At 41.0% G+C, this 19,026-nt stretch overlaps 1 protein-coding gene across 4 annotated transcripts in view; it reads right to left on the reverse strand.

The window, feature by feature from the left end:
* Positions 1-19,026, reverse strand: part of kcnab2a (potassium voltage-gated channel subfamily A regulatory beta subunit 2a) — a 120,641-nt gene that overhangs the window by 101,090 nt on the left and 525 nt on the right. Inside the window, exon 2 of one of the 4 annotated variants that reach the window (XM_049583164.1) lies at positions 8,540-8,603. The exons of 1 other annotated variant lie outside the window; for it this stretch is intronic. The gene's annotated coding sequence lies outside the window, so the exon portion shown is untranslated. Of the gene's footprint in view, positions 1-8,539; positions 8,906-19,026 lie in introns of those variants that run through there. 2 more of the 4 variants (XM_049583147.1, XM_049583172.1) reach the window with 2 other exon arrangements.

The following is a 19,026-nucleotide window of genomic DNA, read 5'->3' on the forward strand; positions in this document are numbered from 1 at the left end:
AAGTCACAGACACACATCAACAACAACAGTCAGCGCTAAATCATTGTTCACACCTGCAATATTGTTGCCTTAACTCACATGGGCTGTCCACACGGTGTTGCAGTGCATCATGATCAACATGGTTTGGTCTTTGTCAATGGCGTCTGCGCTCACAAATCACAACTGACACACACACATTACTTCAATAGAAACCCTAAGAAAAATGGACATGGTATCATAAATCATGACTGAAGCACTAACAGATCACAGATCATCAGAAAAACATCTGTGGGGTGTGGAGGGGTGACAGACCCACTGTACATCAACACTGACCTGTATAATCTAAAAGTAGCTTGTATGTGTGAAAATCTTCACAGTGCTATTCAGGACCATCAGTCTGTGATGTTTGTGGTCGCTGCTGAGAAGGAGGCTACATGCAGACAGTGGCTCACTCTGCCTTACTTGCATGTGAAAAATTTTCTTGCTTCATAGCGGAGGCGGGCCTCCTCCAAAATCAGAAGATGCCAATACACCTTTATATAATAAAACCTTCAGAGGAAAAGAGCAGAGGCACTGTTATGCATAGCATGTATCCAGTGAGTGAGGCCACTGTTTAGACTGTCATCTCAGGGATAAATGGATCACAAAAGACCAAATGCATGACGGCAACTGTAATAAAAACACAGACCTAATTTTCAAAATGCAGAGTATACATATGCATTTTAAAAAGCCGCTATGGTTTAGAAAATAAATACAGAAAGTCCTTTGAATAAAATAATCTTTGAAGGTAACACAGTCCGCCTTATCAGACTTGACTCTATAAATATTAAAATAAAATAAAGACCTCAAAAAATTCTATACTGAATACTCTCTAATGTTCTTATCCTCGCTAACTCCGCCAGGAAGTCGACGTCCTCGCTCCCCTCCTCCTCTGTTAAATGGTATCTCCCAGGCGTACTACATCATCAAACCATGTGATGTTTGGTATTGCCGGATTGAGGAAGCTCTCGACTTTTCAAAAATAACATTGTTTTTCTTTTATTTATTATGTAGTTCGCACCACAGCAGCCTAAACACACATAGTCCTAAATCGTGATGAGTGGTGACAAGCCATGTCATGCTGTTTTTCGACGGGAAAAGTTAAAGGATTACTCGCGATCTTATGTGGAGCTGTTAGCGGGGACTTAGCTCTTTTATAAAAGGTAAGAGTCTCATTCCCACCACTATTTTTGGCTAGGATATACCATCTAGAAAGTGGAATCATAACTTTCGGGTTTCATGTGGCATTCTGGTGATGTTTTATGATGTTTCTGTGTCAAAAACAACATCACCTATCACAGTCACACCTGATTTCAATAAGGTACAATGTTAGAAGCTGGCTGAGTGTTGTTTGATCACTGACAGTACTGTTTTTGAAGCCGAGTGAGCGACTTGTCGGTATATCATTTTAGGTGTTTTTGCTACAAAATGGGGGTGGAGTACAAGATTATAGAGCGTGTAACAAAGTAAGAAGGATGATATGGATAAAATAAATATTTGTGTTTGAATTATCTCAATATCAACTTGATATCGTATTTGCTACAGTCATTATAGTTTCAAAGCGAACATTTCTGGGATAGTTTTCTCCATTACAGTGATTTACTAAGTTCCAAAGCCATACAAGGCAAAAGAGAAGGTCACAATATTTACAGTACTCAGGGCAGGCCAGTAATGGTTCACAAATCTAACATCATTCCCATTCAAAACATATTAAAACAACCCTTTGGGAGATTAAATTTAAATCGGTCAAGCTGTGTCACTTTGATTTGTATAGCCCAATATCACAAATCACAAATAAATCATAAATTTGCAGGGTGCATTACAATCTGTACAGTATACAACACCCTCTGTCCTTCCAACCCTCACTTTCAGCAACTTCAGCAGTTTTAAGGCCTGACATTGTGATCAAAAGACTGAAAAATATGAAACAACAAATATCGCAGTAGCAGAAAGGTGAGATCTTTAGAGGTGAACGTCACGGTCATGGAGAGTCATAGCCTTTCTCAGTCTGAATATATGTGGTCAGTGTATCCCAATGCCTAGTTGGAAATTTGTTGCGACGTGTTGAGAGATGTGAGGGTCCTTATGTGTACCAATATCAACATATTTCAATAGCAATGCGGCCTATATTCAATTTCTTTTTTTGTTGGGATTATTTTGTTTTAGTACAGGAAGGTAGAGTCGCTGTGTCTAAGTGTAATCCAGAGCCAACCAGATAGTGGTGTTAAGAGCGCTGCTGTCCCAAGTACAAATTGGTCATACTGTGTCCTCCCGTCCTCAGAAGTTTGGACTCCTGTGATAAAGTTGCCAAGTTTTAACTCCCATGTACGCTAGTCCGAACTCAGTGTACTGTGTATTGAGAAAGGCCTTCGGGTTCCTCTGATGGAATGTCACATCTCATGGGAATGACCAACTTACAAGCCAAAGAGTCAATCTTTCTCAGTAATCACACAAGGGTAATCCACCACAACTGGAACTAAGCTTCAGCTGTCTGTCTCATCTGAGACACTAAGAGCAATACTGTTAGTGACAAGACAGTCCTGGCTGCAGTGTTTGAACTGGGAAAACATCCAGTCAATGTCCTACTGTAAATCTTCCTTGAAATTTGAGATATCCTCAGACTTCCTTCATGACAGCGCCGTCTATTTAAAAGGTTATAAATTCAAAATAGTAAGACCATGATATTAACTTACTTGACAACTATCGGGCTGATTAACTACCTACCTAAAAACACAATCAATGGAGTACTGGGGAAGATCTAGGCTTGTCCCAAACACGTTTTCTGTTGGCCCCGGAAGAACTGGATGCCGGCTGTTACATAGCCATCTCGCCAAAGTCATCTCCCAAATAGTCACTGTATTCTTCTTGTACCTGCTCAATAATTTAAGTTTGTGGCCATTAGTCTTGAGCCCTGCTTTATAGCCTGCGCAAAACTGATGTGACACAACAGAAAACACCAGCCACTGCCATCTGTGAACGTCATCTAATTTGCAGAAAGGCCTATGACAGTCAACAAGACAAATATCGGCCAATAACAATGTTAAGCTAATTAATCGGCCCATCTCTGACAGTAATCACATCTTGATTTTAATATTGCTAAATCCTGAATCCCATCCACTTCAAACTATTGAAGAACTCAGACAAGGCGGGACAGACACAAATCTGATGTGAAATAACCAAATCTGTAGCAGTTTTCTAACTTTGACAGAAAACTGTTCATGTCAGACACTTTTGAATAAGTGTTATTCTGAGGTCCTTTAATACTGTAAGTAATACTTGAAATGCAGCTCCTACAATTACAATTCTTTTAAATCATGACTTTAATATATAAAGTTTTAGAAGATTAACAGTACCACAGTATTTTCTCTTTTCTTAAGCAAAAAAGACTGAAAGACAAAAATGGGAGCTCAGGAGGATAACACACCCGCAATACAAGGTGTGATAAATTCACTCAGTTCCTCTGTGTGTGTGTGTGTGTGTGTGTGTGTGTGTGTGTGTGTGTGTGTGTCTGTGTGTGTGTATAAGTGTGTCTGTGGGTATCTTTTTGTACGAGTGTGATGCCCCTTGGGAGATCCAAAACAGGGCTAATGAAGTTAGGCAGGCCGCTAAATCTCAACTGCAGAAAGATTACTGAGCTCAGTTTAGGAAACACCCCACTGGTGCATCCAGCAGACCAAGCTGTAAAAACTACACAGGGTCAGGTCCTACCTTAGTGATAGGTCTGAGGGAAAAGTCCCATGTAAAACAGATACACGTCGACTTTGGGAGACCTAAAAGAAAGACCTTGCTGTTTAAAGAAGTTTGCTGTGCAGTAGAGCCATTTCCTATCCACTGACAACTGGACCAGAGAAGCACAATGTCACAATGTGATTATAATCAAAGACAAAATGCAGATACTTCAAGGTTTGCACAGACAGGGGCAGGTCAAATTCAAGTACTTTCAAGTACCTTTTCAAGCACTCATTGTTATTTTCAAGGATGAAATTGCTTTCCCTGCAACCATCAATCTCACTGTGAATAAGCAGAACTATATTTTACCCTGACTTCTTTCTAAATCTGCAACGTTTTAGTCTGGAGGTTTAAGCTCATGTCCTCTCACAGAGTTTGTGGTTAAAACTGGACTTTTGGCTTTGTCAGAGAAATCTCCACTGAGTTCAGTTTACATACAGCTACACTTACAGATAACCGAGCCTCCTACTCGCAAACAAACCATAAACCTTCCACAGATGAGAAGTCCAACAGCTTCCCTCTCTTCAGCGGCTAACAAGCGAAGTTAGCAGCTAACAGCCACCTCTGTAACTAACAATCTCCAAATCCATTCAACAGCTCCACCATCCACCGTCAGACACATGCAGTGACTTACTTATCACCAAAGTACAGCTCAAAATTTGCGGCTGACACTGCTCAGTTCTGAGTGTTTTGCAGACTAGTGAAACATCCTAGTGCCGACTCCTTAACTGGTGTTTACCAACCCGATGGCACTCAAACCTCATACCCCTCATATTGCACTGCAGAATGCAAGCACCAAAGTATTTTGTCAAGGACCGAGTTATAAAATGTCTAATTTTCAAGGGATTCCAGTAAATTCAAGTACTTAAAGCACCTTATACAAACCATGTTTGCCCTAATTAGCTGAAATGCTGGACGATATAAGGGATGGGGGGAAAATTGATACAGCATAGTATCAGGATATTTTCTGAGACAACTCTTGGTAGCCTATTAGAATAATAAAATCAATTGCTTTTTCAATCCACTGGACACATTTTGCTGCAACAAAAAGGACTTAAGTGAAATGAACAGACTGAAATCTTTATCTCATTAGCCTAATTTTTTTTTTTTTTTTTTTTTTTTTTTTTAAGATATTTTTTGGGACATTTTTAACCTTAAATGGATAGGACAGACAAATGTGAAGGGGGGGGGACATGCAGCAAAGGGCCACAGGCTGGAGTCGAACCCGGGCCGCTGCAGCAACAGCCTTGTTGTTTTCCTTTGGGAACAAGATTTGTCGTTATAAGGAGAAAATACATTCACAAAAGCCCCTTTTACACTGCTAGATTTTCCGCGAATGTTGAGCCATTTTGCCCGCAAGCTGCGAGTGTTTAGACACACAGAGCCAGATTGGCGAGTTGATCTGAGGTGCCCAATTTTCTGCCTCATAGGGTAAACATATTGGCAGAACCTTTATGGTTTAAAAAGAATGAGGCAGCCTTCCACCATGGTAGGGTCTGTTGAAGACTTGTGGGAGGAGCTTTTGATGACGCCGCAAGTGCGACCAACTGGCGGTGGATAAACAGGAAACAGCTGATAGCAGGAATGAGCAGCTAGTAGCAAGAGGGAAATGCAAACCTGACAGACACTGTAAAGATGAGCAACTGAGGAGACAAAGAATTGCGCGTCGTCCTTGTCCTCGCAAACGAAGAGGCCATTAACCGTCAAATGACGGGGACGGTGAAGGATGGGCCAACTTATGAGAGAATCAAGGAAGGACTGACCAGCCGCGGCTTCCCTCGGAGCATGACACTGTTTACTTCACACGCTGAGCTACACGTTTTGTTACTTGCTCACGCCCCCCATTGCCCTGAAAAAGCACATCTTGTAAAACAAAAGTAGGCAGGCAGTATTCTGCTGCAACCCCGATTTTGTTTTTATACTGCCATTAGTCTCGCCACCAGACAATCAGAGATCTCCGCCTTCTGATAGTCTGGGGATACTCCTTTCTAAAGTGTGTTTAACACACCGGCGAAAACGGCCGGCAACAAAGCAACGCCTCTTGCATTTTTGAAAAGGACACGCCTTCTCGGAAATGCGCACTCCTCCTTTTCTTGTTCGCAAGGAAACAAGAACACAGAGAGCTTGAAAATGGATGCCAAGAGATTTAACTCCGTTTTATCAAACGTGTGCTCATCCATGAAGAAAATATTTTTTCCAGCGGATGTCTTAGTTACAACATTATTGAGCTAACTGGAGTAGTTTCATGTCGTATCCGACAACGGGAGGCTTTTAACAGATGACGTCCTGTTACCTTTGCTGCTGCTGTTAGATGTCCCTGTCAGCTGCAGCCACTGATGCTTTCTAGACATCGTGATTTCCTAAAACTGAATAAATACCACACATAGCAACACAAAACTGCTTTGCTAGCTCAATCATGTTGTAACTAAGATATCCGCTGGAAAAGATATTTTTTTCACGGACCGTTTAATGAGTTATTACCTATTACAGACACTGCTAACGGCTAACAGCTAACGGTTAGCCCAGCTAAACGTGCACACAGAAATAGTAATGTTTGTTCAATCATTGTGTTTATAGACTTTACAAACATTGGATTAGTCCAAACGGTGATACAGTGATGTGAAAAATGTGATATATAGACTATATATATATAGCTAAAAGCTCTGCTGGTTTTCTACCCGGAAGTATTTGTAAACAACAAGGCGATTCCCTCTAACGTTATAGTCCGGCCGGACGGATGAGTCATGGCCTTGTAAAAGATTATGTTTGTTTCTTTTAGTTGCCGAGAATGTGTCGCCGCAAACGCAACAAACATCCACTGAACTTTGACAGCGTTTTCTGCGAGCACGGCTGAGCCATTTTGTACCGCTACACGTGTTTCTAGTGGGACCATGTTTACAAGCACAAGAGTTCAGCGAGCCACCGAAGGACCGCCCTGCAGATTTACTATTGGTTCTGCAACGTAGGGAGTTTTTTTAAACTCTGAAATTGTATCCGCCCATCTAAACACAAAATCTTTAGTTAAGCAAAGCGTCTAAAGATTGACTTGTGAGTCTATACTGCCAATGCTGAAAGAAGACTGATTGGGCTTTCCTGCAAATTTGCACAATTCTTATTTAAAAAGGGCTAATATATCACAGTACATATTATCACAATACTCAGCATGCTGCAAAATGTTGAAAATTGCAACAACATTGTATTGTGACTTCAGTATCGAGATATCATCATATCGTTGGGGCTTCTGGTAATTTCCACCCCTGTATGAATGTGCTGTATTCTTAATTGATGCTATAAAATACAGCAGCAACTAGTTTGTATGCTAAAAATGTCAGTTTCCCAGAAAACATGCAAACCTCACAAGATGTGTCTACAGTTCATTCTAAAAATCAGCAGATCCAGCATAATTACCGCATCATCAGAGAAGAAGTGTCTCCTTTGTTTCTAGCATAACAAGTATTGGGCATGACACTTAACCAAAGCACTTCTGCAAATCCCTGAGGAATCTGCCTTTCCTGTTGTCACTAGATGTCACATAGCATTTCTTTGAAGACATTTTGTTTGAAGTGGTGTTTGTGGGGCCTCATCAGAGAAAAAGCAACAAATACAGAATAAAAACCCTTATTATTTCTGTTCTAGCACTGTCACATTAACACCTGTATCCTCATAAGCTTAGGCTATTTGCTGGAAATACAAGTTATGTGTTAGAATTAACAATCTAACTTTGCTAAGAGTTTGGCTTTTCAAGGACAAATGAATTGCAGACATTTCAGAAAAGCCGTGCTTCCTGCAATACTGACGTACCAGCCCAGTGAAAGAACACACCAGCACATGAATCTGCCTTTTTCTGCTCGTTACAGAGCATTCAACAGCTTACTGCACCAAACTGAACCCCTGCAGCCTGCCTCTCCTGTGCTCTCCTCTTGGACCAGAGCCCATAAACAGGCAGGCAGGCACACACACTGCATACAAGACTGCGTACACACGCGCACAAACATGTACGAGCACACGCAGGCATGCAGAGATACTGACCCACAATAATCAGCCTCAGCATGAACACCCACACACAAACACACATTCAAATGACACGGTAACACGTTCAGTCAGGCACAGATGACTGTCACAACCTCTCAGCAACACACACACACACACACAACAGTTAAAGCCTGGCTTCAGGGTGTCGCTGGCTGTGGAGACTGCAACAGATGGAACTGCAGCAGCGGCGGCAGTGGGGCAGGTAAGGTGAGGGGGAATCAAACCTCCTTATGTGAATGCGCATGTGTATTTTTGCGCGAGCCTGCACAAGTCTTTCACCCTGGCTATTTTGAGGTGGTTCTTTATAAATCCTATAGCGTGGTAAAGTCTCTGGCAAGCATTCAAAAGGACAAAGTATGCATAAAACATGACAGACATTCAGACAGAAAGGAGTAATGGAGTACAGGCAGAGAAGAGAGCGAGAGAGCAAAATACATGCCAGTGTAATAAGGTATGCAAAGACTGTTTTCAATGCAGCAGTCACAGCTGCACTATCAACCGTACTGACAGCTCCACAGTCAGATCTGGAGAGGTAGATATGCTACCTTGCTAGCACAGTGTGTGTTAAATTCTGCTGCATAGAGATAGTATGGCATTTGCTCCAGTGTAGGAACAGACAAGCATGATCATTCCGGCTCTCAGTGACAGAGCGAAGTGAGAAGAGGCAGGAAGAGAAAGGGCTGAGAGAGAAAGGGAGAGAGAGAGAGATACCAAAGACATATAGCCTCAGACCTAGCGATGATGCTCTTAAAACACCCACCTCGGTCTGCTGCTGATTCCTGACGCAGTGAGCACAACCGGGGAGTAAATGCAGAAGACAGTAGCTATGATGGAGGACCAGCAGCCAAAATCCAAGAGGGTGAGCAGAGAGGAGAGGGAGGAAGAATGATACGAGACTGGTAAATGTGCGATCCTGTGTGACTGAGATTATGTGTCGGAGTGAGATGAGCATGTATGTCTGACATGAGAGAGACAGAAATACAAGAAAGACAGAAAAAAAGTGACACGAGACAGACAGAACAGGGACGGGGACAGGGAGAAAGAAAGAAGGAAAGAAAGAGACAGTGAGAAGAGACAGAATAAATGTGTGAGCTTGGAGTCACTGAGCAGAGCAGATGCATTAAAGGAAATGCCCCTCCCTCTTTCCTCTACACACACACATATACACACACACACACACACACACACACACACACACACACACACACACACACACACACACACCTCCCTTTGCACAGTCAGCATTCAAGTAAGCATGCATTCAGTGAATCAGAGTGAGCTGTAAATGGTGAAAGAGAAAAAGGGTGGGCCAGAGAAAAGCAAGAAAGAAGCATGTGGTTATTTTAAATTCAATGACAGGACACTCCTTTGTCGCACTACAGGATGCGTAGTCCATTGAAATTGGCACAAAGTTGAAAGCCTGCATAGTAAGTGAACACGGCTCAGCAAGCTGGCTATAGCTCAGGCATTATGTTGCAAAGCTCAATGCAAACACCTGTAAATCCTATATGTGATGCCAAAAGGTGAAATTAAAAAGCACAGAATGTAATCTACACTGCATCTACAGAAATCTGTAAGGGCATGCCATAAAATCACTACCAGATCCAGGTCTGTGCAGTGCATCCTCACCTTGATGCAAAGGGGGGTCAAGTGAGAGGATTACTTTCCTACAACAATCAATAACTTGTTAAATAATATGTACTCCTTTCCATCATAACCTTGTATGCATAAGATGTCTGTTATACTCTTCTCTATATATTTTTTAAAGAGACTGTTCAAGGTTTTAGATGCCAATTATACTGCCTGCTCACCAATTCCTATCTCCAGCTTGTCTGTCTGTGAAACTGACCCCACCTTGCTTGTAGTAGATGCAATTGATGCAAGCACAAATCAATGGGATATAAAACCGCTGTTCTCAAAAGCAGGGATGGAAAATTCACTTAACGTTATTGATGTTTAAACAACATTTATGAAAGCGATCACCTCACTACTCTTAAAAAGATAGACTGAAAAATGAGAGCAGGATAAGAAAGTGCATGGGGTAGGAAGAGAAATGAAGATTAATTTTACTTTTTTTTGTACAGATACAGTCGTTATTTATGGGAACACCCATAAAACGTCACATCCTTTTACACAAGGGAGAAAACAAAGCCTTCTACACATCAAATAAACATATAAATCCAGAGTTCAGGGGTATTTTTCAACGTAGACCCTATTTTCCTGTGTTTTTGTGTCTATGTAACTATGGGAACGACATTATTGAAACTGGTCCAGCATTGAGGGAGAGCGCTGCAGCCAGCAGTGCCAGCCTGCAAAGTTAACACTTGAGGCATATTCCCACTGTCAATTTACGTCCACTAAGGGGCCGTACATGCACGCCGCATTTTTTTGATTAAAAAAATAAATAAATTGTGAGCCTCCCAGGAACCATAGCTTTTAAGGTTGCAAATCCCTGCATGCTAACATCATAGCACATCATCAAAACCCAGGGCTGATGGCACTTAGTAATGTTAGCACTGCTTTACTGCCTCAAAACACGCATGGAATTCACTAAACCATGCTAATCAATTACATCACAGTGTTCATGGCTATAGGGAAGTGATATTCTGGTAATTCTAATACATCACATATAAAGTAAATGTAATAGTGTGAGTTTGAACAAATGCGTTCTCCCAGCCTTTATAGCCAACTATGCCCTCACCACGCCCTCACACTATGAGTAGACACTGCCTGTATCTATCTGTGTCATTGTGGTTACTAGTAACCCCAGTTCTCGTAGGCTGGTGATGAGTGCAGGGAATTCCAGATTTGGTCAAACTGGGTTTTTTAGCCAAGACTGCTTTGAGCACCAGGTAATTGAACAGGTGGCTGAGCAGGAAGTGCAGGGTCAGAGATGACGGCTTCAAGTGGAACACAGTCCAAATCGCATCATGTGTCTCTGACTAGTCTGGGCCAAGGAAATATTAAGCAATATGGTATCAGCATATATATGAGTTGGTGCTTAGGAAACACTATTGAAAAATGCAGCACAGTTTTTATTTTTTTGAAGACATCAGGAGCACAGCCAGTCTGAACTTACATAAGCAGCCACAGCCAGAAGAAACCAGTAATTTATCACAGATCATTTATGGCGTAGCATGCAGTACTGAAAATGAGATGGGCCTGGCTGTTTGCAAACACTTCAGCAAAATTTAAATATCTATACAAATGATGGTAATGAAAAATTACACACTTTGCATTCTCTGCCTAGTTTGTGTAAAGCGATTTCAATGTGCTTCTACTTCCAAGAAATGTAATTCTTAGATGTGATCTACATCTCTAGTTTGCTGTCAGTGTGGTGTTCAGATCAGTTTCCTTTAGATCTGTATTAATGGATTTGCTTCACCCTGTGTGTGTATGTGTTTCTGTGTTTTGCCCATGAGCCTGCGGGGACAGCTACAGCTTCACTGTTGCGCACCACTGTTCCTGGCCTTTCTCTGTGAGCTCAAGCTCAGTCACGGCATCTCGAACCTCTGCTTCCAGCCAGACCATGGCTCCACGGCTCGCTCCTCTCCAATCATGACACAAAGCATGGTGGGGCGTCTACCAGACAGTCTGATGGGGCCACAACAAGAGATCTTCACCCACAGCCACAACAATAACTACACTTAACAAAGAGTTTCTGAGAGTTGAAGGCAAACCACACAATAATCAATTAAGTCCTCCCAAACAAGAGTACATCTGGGTGACTGTCTGATCTGCAACTTGGGGCCAACATAAATAAAAAAAATTCACAAAACCATGAACACTGCTACAATATTCACTGTGTCCACAGTTCCACAGACAACTGTAAACACACTCCCAACGGATGCCTTCAAAAACGTCCTACCTGTGACTCCATGTTCATACTAAATGATGTGAAGGTTGGCTCTGCGGTGCACATAAATGCAGCACGCCTGTAGACTGTGTGACACTCTGGAGTTTTGCCAGACAGCTGCACAGGGAAGGGTGATGTTCCTGTGATCATGCCAGGTGCTTGAGTGTTTGCCCTCTGCGATACCAACTGGGAAGTTTAAGAAACAACTTGGCCATTAATTCTATCCAATCCTATCCTATCTAAAAACATATCAAGATGTAGTTTCACAACAGTGTACGGCAACCTCCGTCCTTCCTTTCTCTGCGCTCAACTATGCCAACCAAGGTCATGGTGTGTACAGAAAGATAATGAACCCCAATTGAAATGGTCCAAGCCAACCTGAAGCATCTTTATGGAGAGCAGAGTAAGGCATCAGCTATATAAAGCCCAGTCCATTGCAGACACTTTGCAGCATTTCAATGAATGATATCCACACTGACAGCAAGCATCAGAGAGCCACAGCAAGTGATGCGAACCAAGTCTTTGCATCTACTCTATTTTGTTGACATCCGTCAGGTGTACCATTCCTCTTAAACTGTGTAGTGTGGGTTGCCAAACTACACTTAAACTCCATTATTTTGTTCATGCTAGGGATTAAAAGAAGCTATTTCAATCCTGTCGAAATCTTTCCACCAAAGCAGATCAACAGTGACACTAAACACTATGGGCACTGCAAGCCATATAACACCCTACCAAACTGTACAGTTGTACTGTGTAGTCCAAATCTAAATGAACAGGTAAACCAAGGCAGCTGCAGACCAGTTCTGTCTTGCAAGATCTTACAGGTGCATCTAAATTCTATCAAGTTTAAAGGGCTGTCCACACCAAGAACGATAACAATAACAGTTGCAAACGATATCCTCAGGATTACTTTCAGAGTGATTTGATGAACGACAGAAACACCTCCTTAGCTGCCTACACAGCTGAAGCGTGCAGTGCGTTCATAGTGCAACTGTTGACAGAACTTTATCGTACATAACTGTGGATGCTCATATTGTTATCATGATAGATACTGTGTGTATTCTGTGTGGATGGCCTTTACCAAGCACTGTCTCGACAAACACAAATACAGATTACTGTCACTTCACTGGAACTGCATTATGTGTTTAAATTAGTGAAGCTTGTGTGCTGTAATGGTTGGTGCAGAATGATGCAGGCATCTAAAGACACTGCTGTATCACTGCCCCTCCTGATTTACTGCTTTTCACTACTTTTTCAAGAGTCTACAATCACTCAAGGAGATGATGAGAATTTACTTCAACTTTAAGGGATAGTTCAGGTTCTTTTTTAGTGGGACTATTTGAGGTCCCAAAATAACATTTCTCTTTACAATTAACACTTGAAATGATGAAGGCACTTGAAAATGAGTAGTACAAAATGTAAACCATAGTTTGGTGTGTCATTTTACCTCTTTACTTGAGAATTCATTAAACTTATTTTTTTCTTTCTACAAAATGAACGAAAACACTGATAACAGGGAAGATCTCAGGTGTAATATTGTGGTTAGTGGATTACACAGAGTAGATGGCAGCCTGCATGCTCCCAGTTTGGGGAAACAGGCGGGACTAGCACCCCAGAGGCTCAGCAATCCGTTGCTGTGGATTAGGGTCAGCAGCAAAACACATTTTGGACACTTAAAAAACAAGTCCTACCTAAAGAGATCAATATCACTGTAAGTGGATGCCATATTTAGCTGACCTACAACATAATACATTGAGCAGCACCGTTTGGTGTATTTGGGTAGGGATATGGAATTTATACGGTTGACAAAATGTAGCACCAGGGATGCAGCGATATACCCGTTTCAAGGTATACTGTGTTAAATAAATTGACGGTTATCATATTGTGATCATTTGCTTATCTACAATATTGGGGAAAAAAGCAACTGGATGTTAAATCTTTTTATTTTTGGGGGGGGGGGGGGAGACTTTTTACACATACGTCCATTAACAAAATAGTTCAGTTTCACTAGAAAACGTTTGTTCAACCAACAATAACCCTCCCATTTTCATTCCTTCAAGGGGTATTCTGACTGATAACATAAAGTCTTTAATACCGTGAACCACAATATTTTCTGTGAAAGTTATCATATTGGGAAAATCTCATACTGTTGCAACCCTATATAGCACTAAAAGGAAAGGCTGTCTGACAGCAAGGTAAAGCCGTAAAAATATTCTAAATACAGTGTCCACTTAGACTGACACAGATTTTTTTTTTATTTAGGTGGGCAAATTTTGACGTGGCTAAAATACATTTTGCTGCTCACCCTAATCCACAGCAATTCATTGCTGAGCTTCTGAGGTGCCAGTCCCATCTGTTGCTCCACACAGGAAGTAGGGGTGTAAATCACCAACTTCGTCATGATACAATATTATATCGATTTCTTTGGATGACGATACGATGTTTGCTGATATCACAAAGTCTGTCACTATACGATTTTGATTCATTTCGATTCAGGAGCCTGCGATCGATATGACGCGATATCATATGCCCATCTAACACAATCATTTACATCAACTCACAAAAACAACTAGAATATGATTTGACCATTTTATTTCTGAGCTCTGTTTGCTGTTTGAGCAGAGGCGCGCTTGCCCAGAAATGGTGACACAGACGTGCTATGTGAATTTCAAAATAAATGTGTATCTTTAAGATGACGATATGGATCGATGTTTTCATTTTGCATCGATATAATCGGATCATTAATCAATGAATCGATGTATCGATGTGGATCAATGTATCGTTACACTCCTAACAGGAAGCATGCCCACCCCATCTACTGCATGTAGCCTAATACACTAACTATACATAAGTATCTCATACAGCCCCACTTCCATAAAAACCCAAACTATCTCTTTAAATATTTATTTGACAACACTTGCAACATTTCTACAGCGGTTGGTTCCTTGAAAGCTTCCATGGAAGATGCTGACACTCACACTGCTCCAGGGAAAACTATTTTTTTTCAAATGGGGAATCTGTTTTTAGGGGGGAGTTTTCCCTTATCCACGTTGAGGGTCCAAAGACAGAGGGATGTTGTAAAGCAAACTGTGAATTGTGATAGAGCTTTTTAATAAAATTGAACTGAACTGAATTATATGATTACATTGTTTTACCTCTACAAATATAAAAATGACCGCTAATAGTCAAAACAGAACTACCTGGCAAATTATCGTTCTACATACCACAGTTTACACAGCAGTTACACGCAATAAGCCCCATACTGGGTTGACTTGGAGGTCCTCTGGGTATTGCCGAGGAGAAGGCCATTAGGCTTTTAGTACTGCAGTCTGCACGGTCTCACTGGGATTACCAGAAAGAACACAGCAAGTGACATGCATTAAGTAAACAAAATTACAGGCTCCGAGGAATTAGTCTGTAACTTCTTGTAAAACACAAAAAGCCACACAATCCTGGATGAGCTCCTGACGTGCTACATGAGGGTGTAAAGATACAGTATTGACTGATGTGTCAGACTGAGGAGGGTGACGATGTCATGCTACTGCTACAGTTTTAGACTTGATACACAGTCAGATAATCTACAGACATGGCAGAGAAAAGCTTTGAGCTAGTCTCACATCTTAAATCTCAAGTTCATAGAGGACAGTGGTTATGCCATTGAAATATAACTGCAGTGTACACTGCAAAAATCATCACAATAATGTAATTTTAAGCAGTGCGCTATGCAAAAGTCCCACCAGACTGCAGAAATAACACAAGTCTGCAAAATAGGAAAGCAGCAAACATTAACTTAAGCCTAAAAAAACATATGTGTGGATCCCAAGTGGATCTGGTTTTCTTGACAACATAATGTATGAATGATTACCAGTTATCTCAGTACTGGAGGAACTTCAGCAAACAGTTGGTGCTGCACAACCAGCAGGTCATCATGGGACTGCAACTGCACTTGTTTGTATATTTACTTCCCTTTAATAACATACAGCTGACAAGTAAATACAGTTGTTCCATTCCACAAACAAGCTGAGTAACGTAACACTCTTCCTGTTTTGGTTAAGGGTCCTCTTTTGTACCTGAGAACTAGAGCTGCAACAAATAGTCAATTCAGTCAACTATTACATTAATTACCAACTAATTAGATAACCAATTAATCGGTTTGAGTAATTTTTTTAAAAGAAAAAAGTAAAAATTCTCTAGTTTCAGCTTCTAAGGTGCAAATATTTTTTGGTTTCTTTAATCCTCTCTTTGTTGTCCACAATCCTTGGGGTGTGGACAAAGCGAGACATTTGAAGACGTCATCTTGGGCTTTGAGAAACACTGATCAACAGTTTTCACCCTTTTCTGCCATTTTGTAGACCAAACAACTTAACAAAAATAGACAGATTAATCTACAATGAAAATAATTGTCTGTTGCAGCCCTACTCAGATCATACCTGCTTATTTCTGCCAATTGTATCTGACCTAAGAACAAACAGAATAAAATAGACTTCATGTGTAATCGGCACATCTGGATGATAACTTTAATGAAATTAGAAGTCTAATCCATTAACGGCCATCACAAATACCTAAAAATATTTTGTAGATTTATTAAAATTTAGAGCTTCAAAGCAATTGTCTTCACATAGCCCTGGAACTCTATTTTGTTTATGGAAACATTAATTATAAGAGCAGTGCCGACAACCTAATAACAGAATGATAAGTGTGACGTTGGACAGCCAAGTTCAGCATTTCTCATTAACCTTTGCGTTTCAAAATGTTCTAGATAAAAGTCTAAAGTGTCTATGTAATTACCTTGTCATGTCCTCTTCTAAAAATAAACGAACGCAAATTAAGGCTGTACTTTCCATTTGTAGATGCCATCAGAGCAATTTCTCCAAACCATGTCTCTGGCAAACAAAGTCCCCCGGAGTAATTGATTGGGATAAAATGGTTGCTAAAAACAAACTCATATCAAGTAAAAGCATATAATCTAACAGTGAGTATGTTTACGTGCACAAAATATTCCAACATTTTGCCCTTATTGTGAGAAAGGCCATATTCCTACAAAGATATTTACATGGCTAATGAAAATGAGTATTCCACTAATATTCCCGTTCACATGCAGCTGTGAATACTTAGATTTACGTGACCTAACATGTCTTTATCACGTCAAAATTTAGAGAAAAAAAAAGGTAACGACTGGAGCCTTTTTTGCATCAAAATAGGATTTTTTTTCAAAGTTTCCTACCGGGGCTGGACTTGTTGGACGGTGTGAACTCAGCCTCTCTCTTTCATTCCTTTACTACTTTCTTGAGAAGGCTGGCGTTGTGATATTTGCACAGGTCCAAATCTTTCATAATGTTTAAAAGTAGGCATGTTTCTGCTTCGGACAAGAAATGTAGACTTTTCTTTTGGGCATACATCTCTACACAAGCCTTACAAACTGCTGATGAATTGAAACATCTCCATAACTGACAGTAAACTCCAGTAAAAAAAACCCAATTAGGACATAGCCTATATTCCAAATACGCCATATACATGCCCTAATAATGCTATTAAAACACAAATAAAACTGGCATACCCCACGTCTTATTCTGAAAATGCTAAATTAAGAAAAAGGCCTAATTCGGAATATGCTGCGTACATGACCCCCATCAAATTCAGTGCCATATATAGAATAATAGTGGAATATTGGTGTGCATGTAAATGCAGCAATACCAAAATAGTACACCATCACTCACAATGTCACTCTGTTTTGCATCAGTTTCATGATGACTTGATGGTGTGATTCAGTTCCATTATGCTGATTTGCACATTGACAAGACTGAACATGGTGAAACTAAGAGTTAATCATGCAAACTTTACAGGCCATCACTCCAAAGTTAAGTACAGTAAACACTGACAAAATGTACAGTCACCCAAAGCTATAATTCAGATTACGCACGCAGGTGAAAGTGCCAGAGATCGACACATCCATCTGTTCATTGCTGACGACACAAAAAATGTTGATGTTTGATGAAATACCATTGCTCGCAAACTGTCTGTTACCTTTTGAAATTTATCTGCCAAAGCAACTCAGGCAAGCAAATCCAGCCTTCATTGTCTGCAGGCCAATGCAAGTGGGGGATCTAATCAGGAGATGCAAAGTGCAGCTCTCTAATTGCATCATTAGCTAAACCAATGACTCAGTCACAGTGACTTCAGCCTCCCTCCCTCCCCCACCACTCCCTCCTCTGCCCCATCCAGAAATAGGGAGTCAAGCCTCGAGCTCTTTACTGTACAGCTGCTCAAGCAGAATAATTCTAACATGTTATGTGCAACAGCGCAAAATGTTAGCGTTCCAGAAATATCCAACTGAAAAACATAGCATTAATGAGACTGAGCTATAAAAACATGTCATCGAGACACTATTCAAGAATTGATGTTTGTCTTCCAGGGAGTGGCAACGATTAGCTCTTAATTTTAAAACACAAAATAAAACACATTGGGCCCAGGCACACAATGTAGTGATGCTGCCTCATAATGACAGGCATAGCCCCATCTAAAATGTTGAAGACTGTCATAGGGCAAACAACTCGCCTAAACCTTTTGGCAGAGTACCCAGGGGTAACAGTCATACACAGGCATGCACACTCATGATTTTGAAGATTTGGATTTTGATGTGATGCGATTTTAACAGTAAACAATGTTCTCTTGATGCACTGTAATGGGAACAGAGCCTCGCAGTCTTTTTTTGGCTCACTTGGTTGTACAATGGTGGATGAAAAAGCCACTTGAGTTGGCCTCTTATTTGGATGACCCCTGACTTGCTGTGGTTCTGCATGCTTTGCTAAGAATGACTAAGAGGCGGTTTCCCAGCAATTGAAAATGCAGTCTACCAGAAAAAGAACCTCGCTTTGTATTTCCTGTAGCTGTAAAGTGAGAGAGGAGACGGTAACACCTCTGGTGTTTCCTGTTATAAGCGCTAAGAGGCAAATGAGAGCATAATCTTGAGGGGGCCTCGTGTCAATGAAGATCTCTCTGGTGAAGCCAACTGCTCTGCTTTGCTTCTATTAATGAGACATGTCATATGAAGAGAAATCATTCAAGCTACACCAACCTGACCTTAACTTCAACACTATGACAATTCAAGTGGTGTTTTATAATTACTGTGTGATTATTTAATTACTTGCAAGTGTTTGACAGCGCTTTTTCTCGTTGTCACGGTGATGTCTCAGACTGATGGAGGATCCAACCTGGCCTCTGCCGCACTGTGTTAGCTACAGTCAGTGAATGCAGCACAGTTTGACTGCGGCTGCTGCTGCTGCTGAGGATGGAGAGCTTCTGGATCTGACGTCTCCATGTCGGGTCACATCTGCACAACCCTCTCTCAGTGTTAAGATGTGGTGCTCCTCTGATTTCACTCGTACTCACGT

Source organism: Epinephelus fuscoguttatus, linkage group LG1, assembly GCF_011397635.1.
Source record: "Epinephelus fuscoguttatus linkage group LG1, E.fuscoguttatus.final_Chr_v1".
NCBI lineage: Eukaryota > Metazoa > Chordata > Actinopteri > Perciformes > Serranidae > Epinephelus > Epinephelus fuscoguttatus.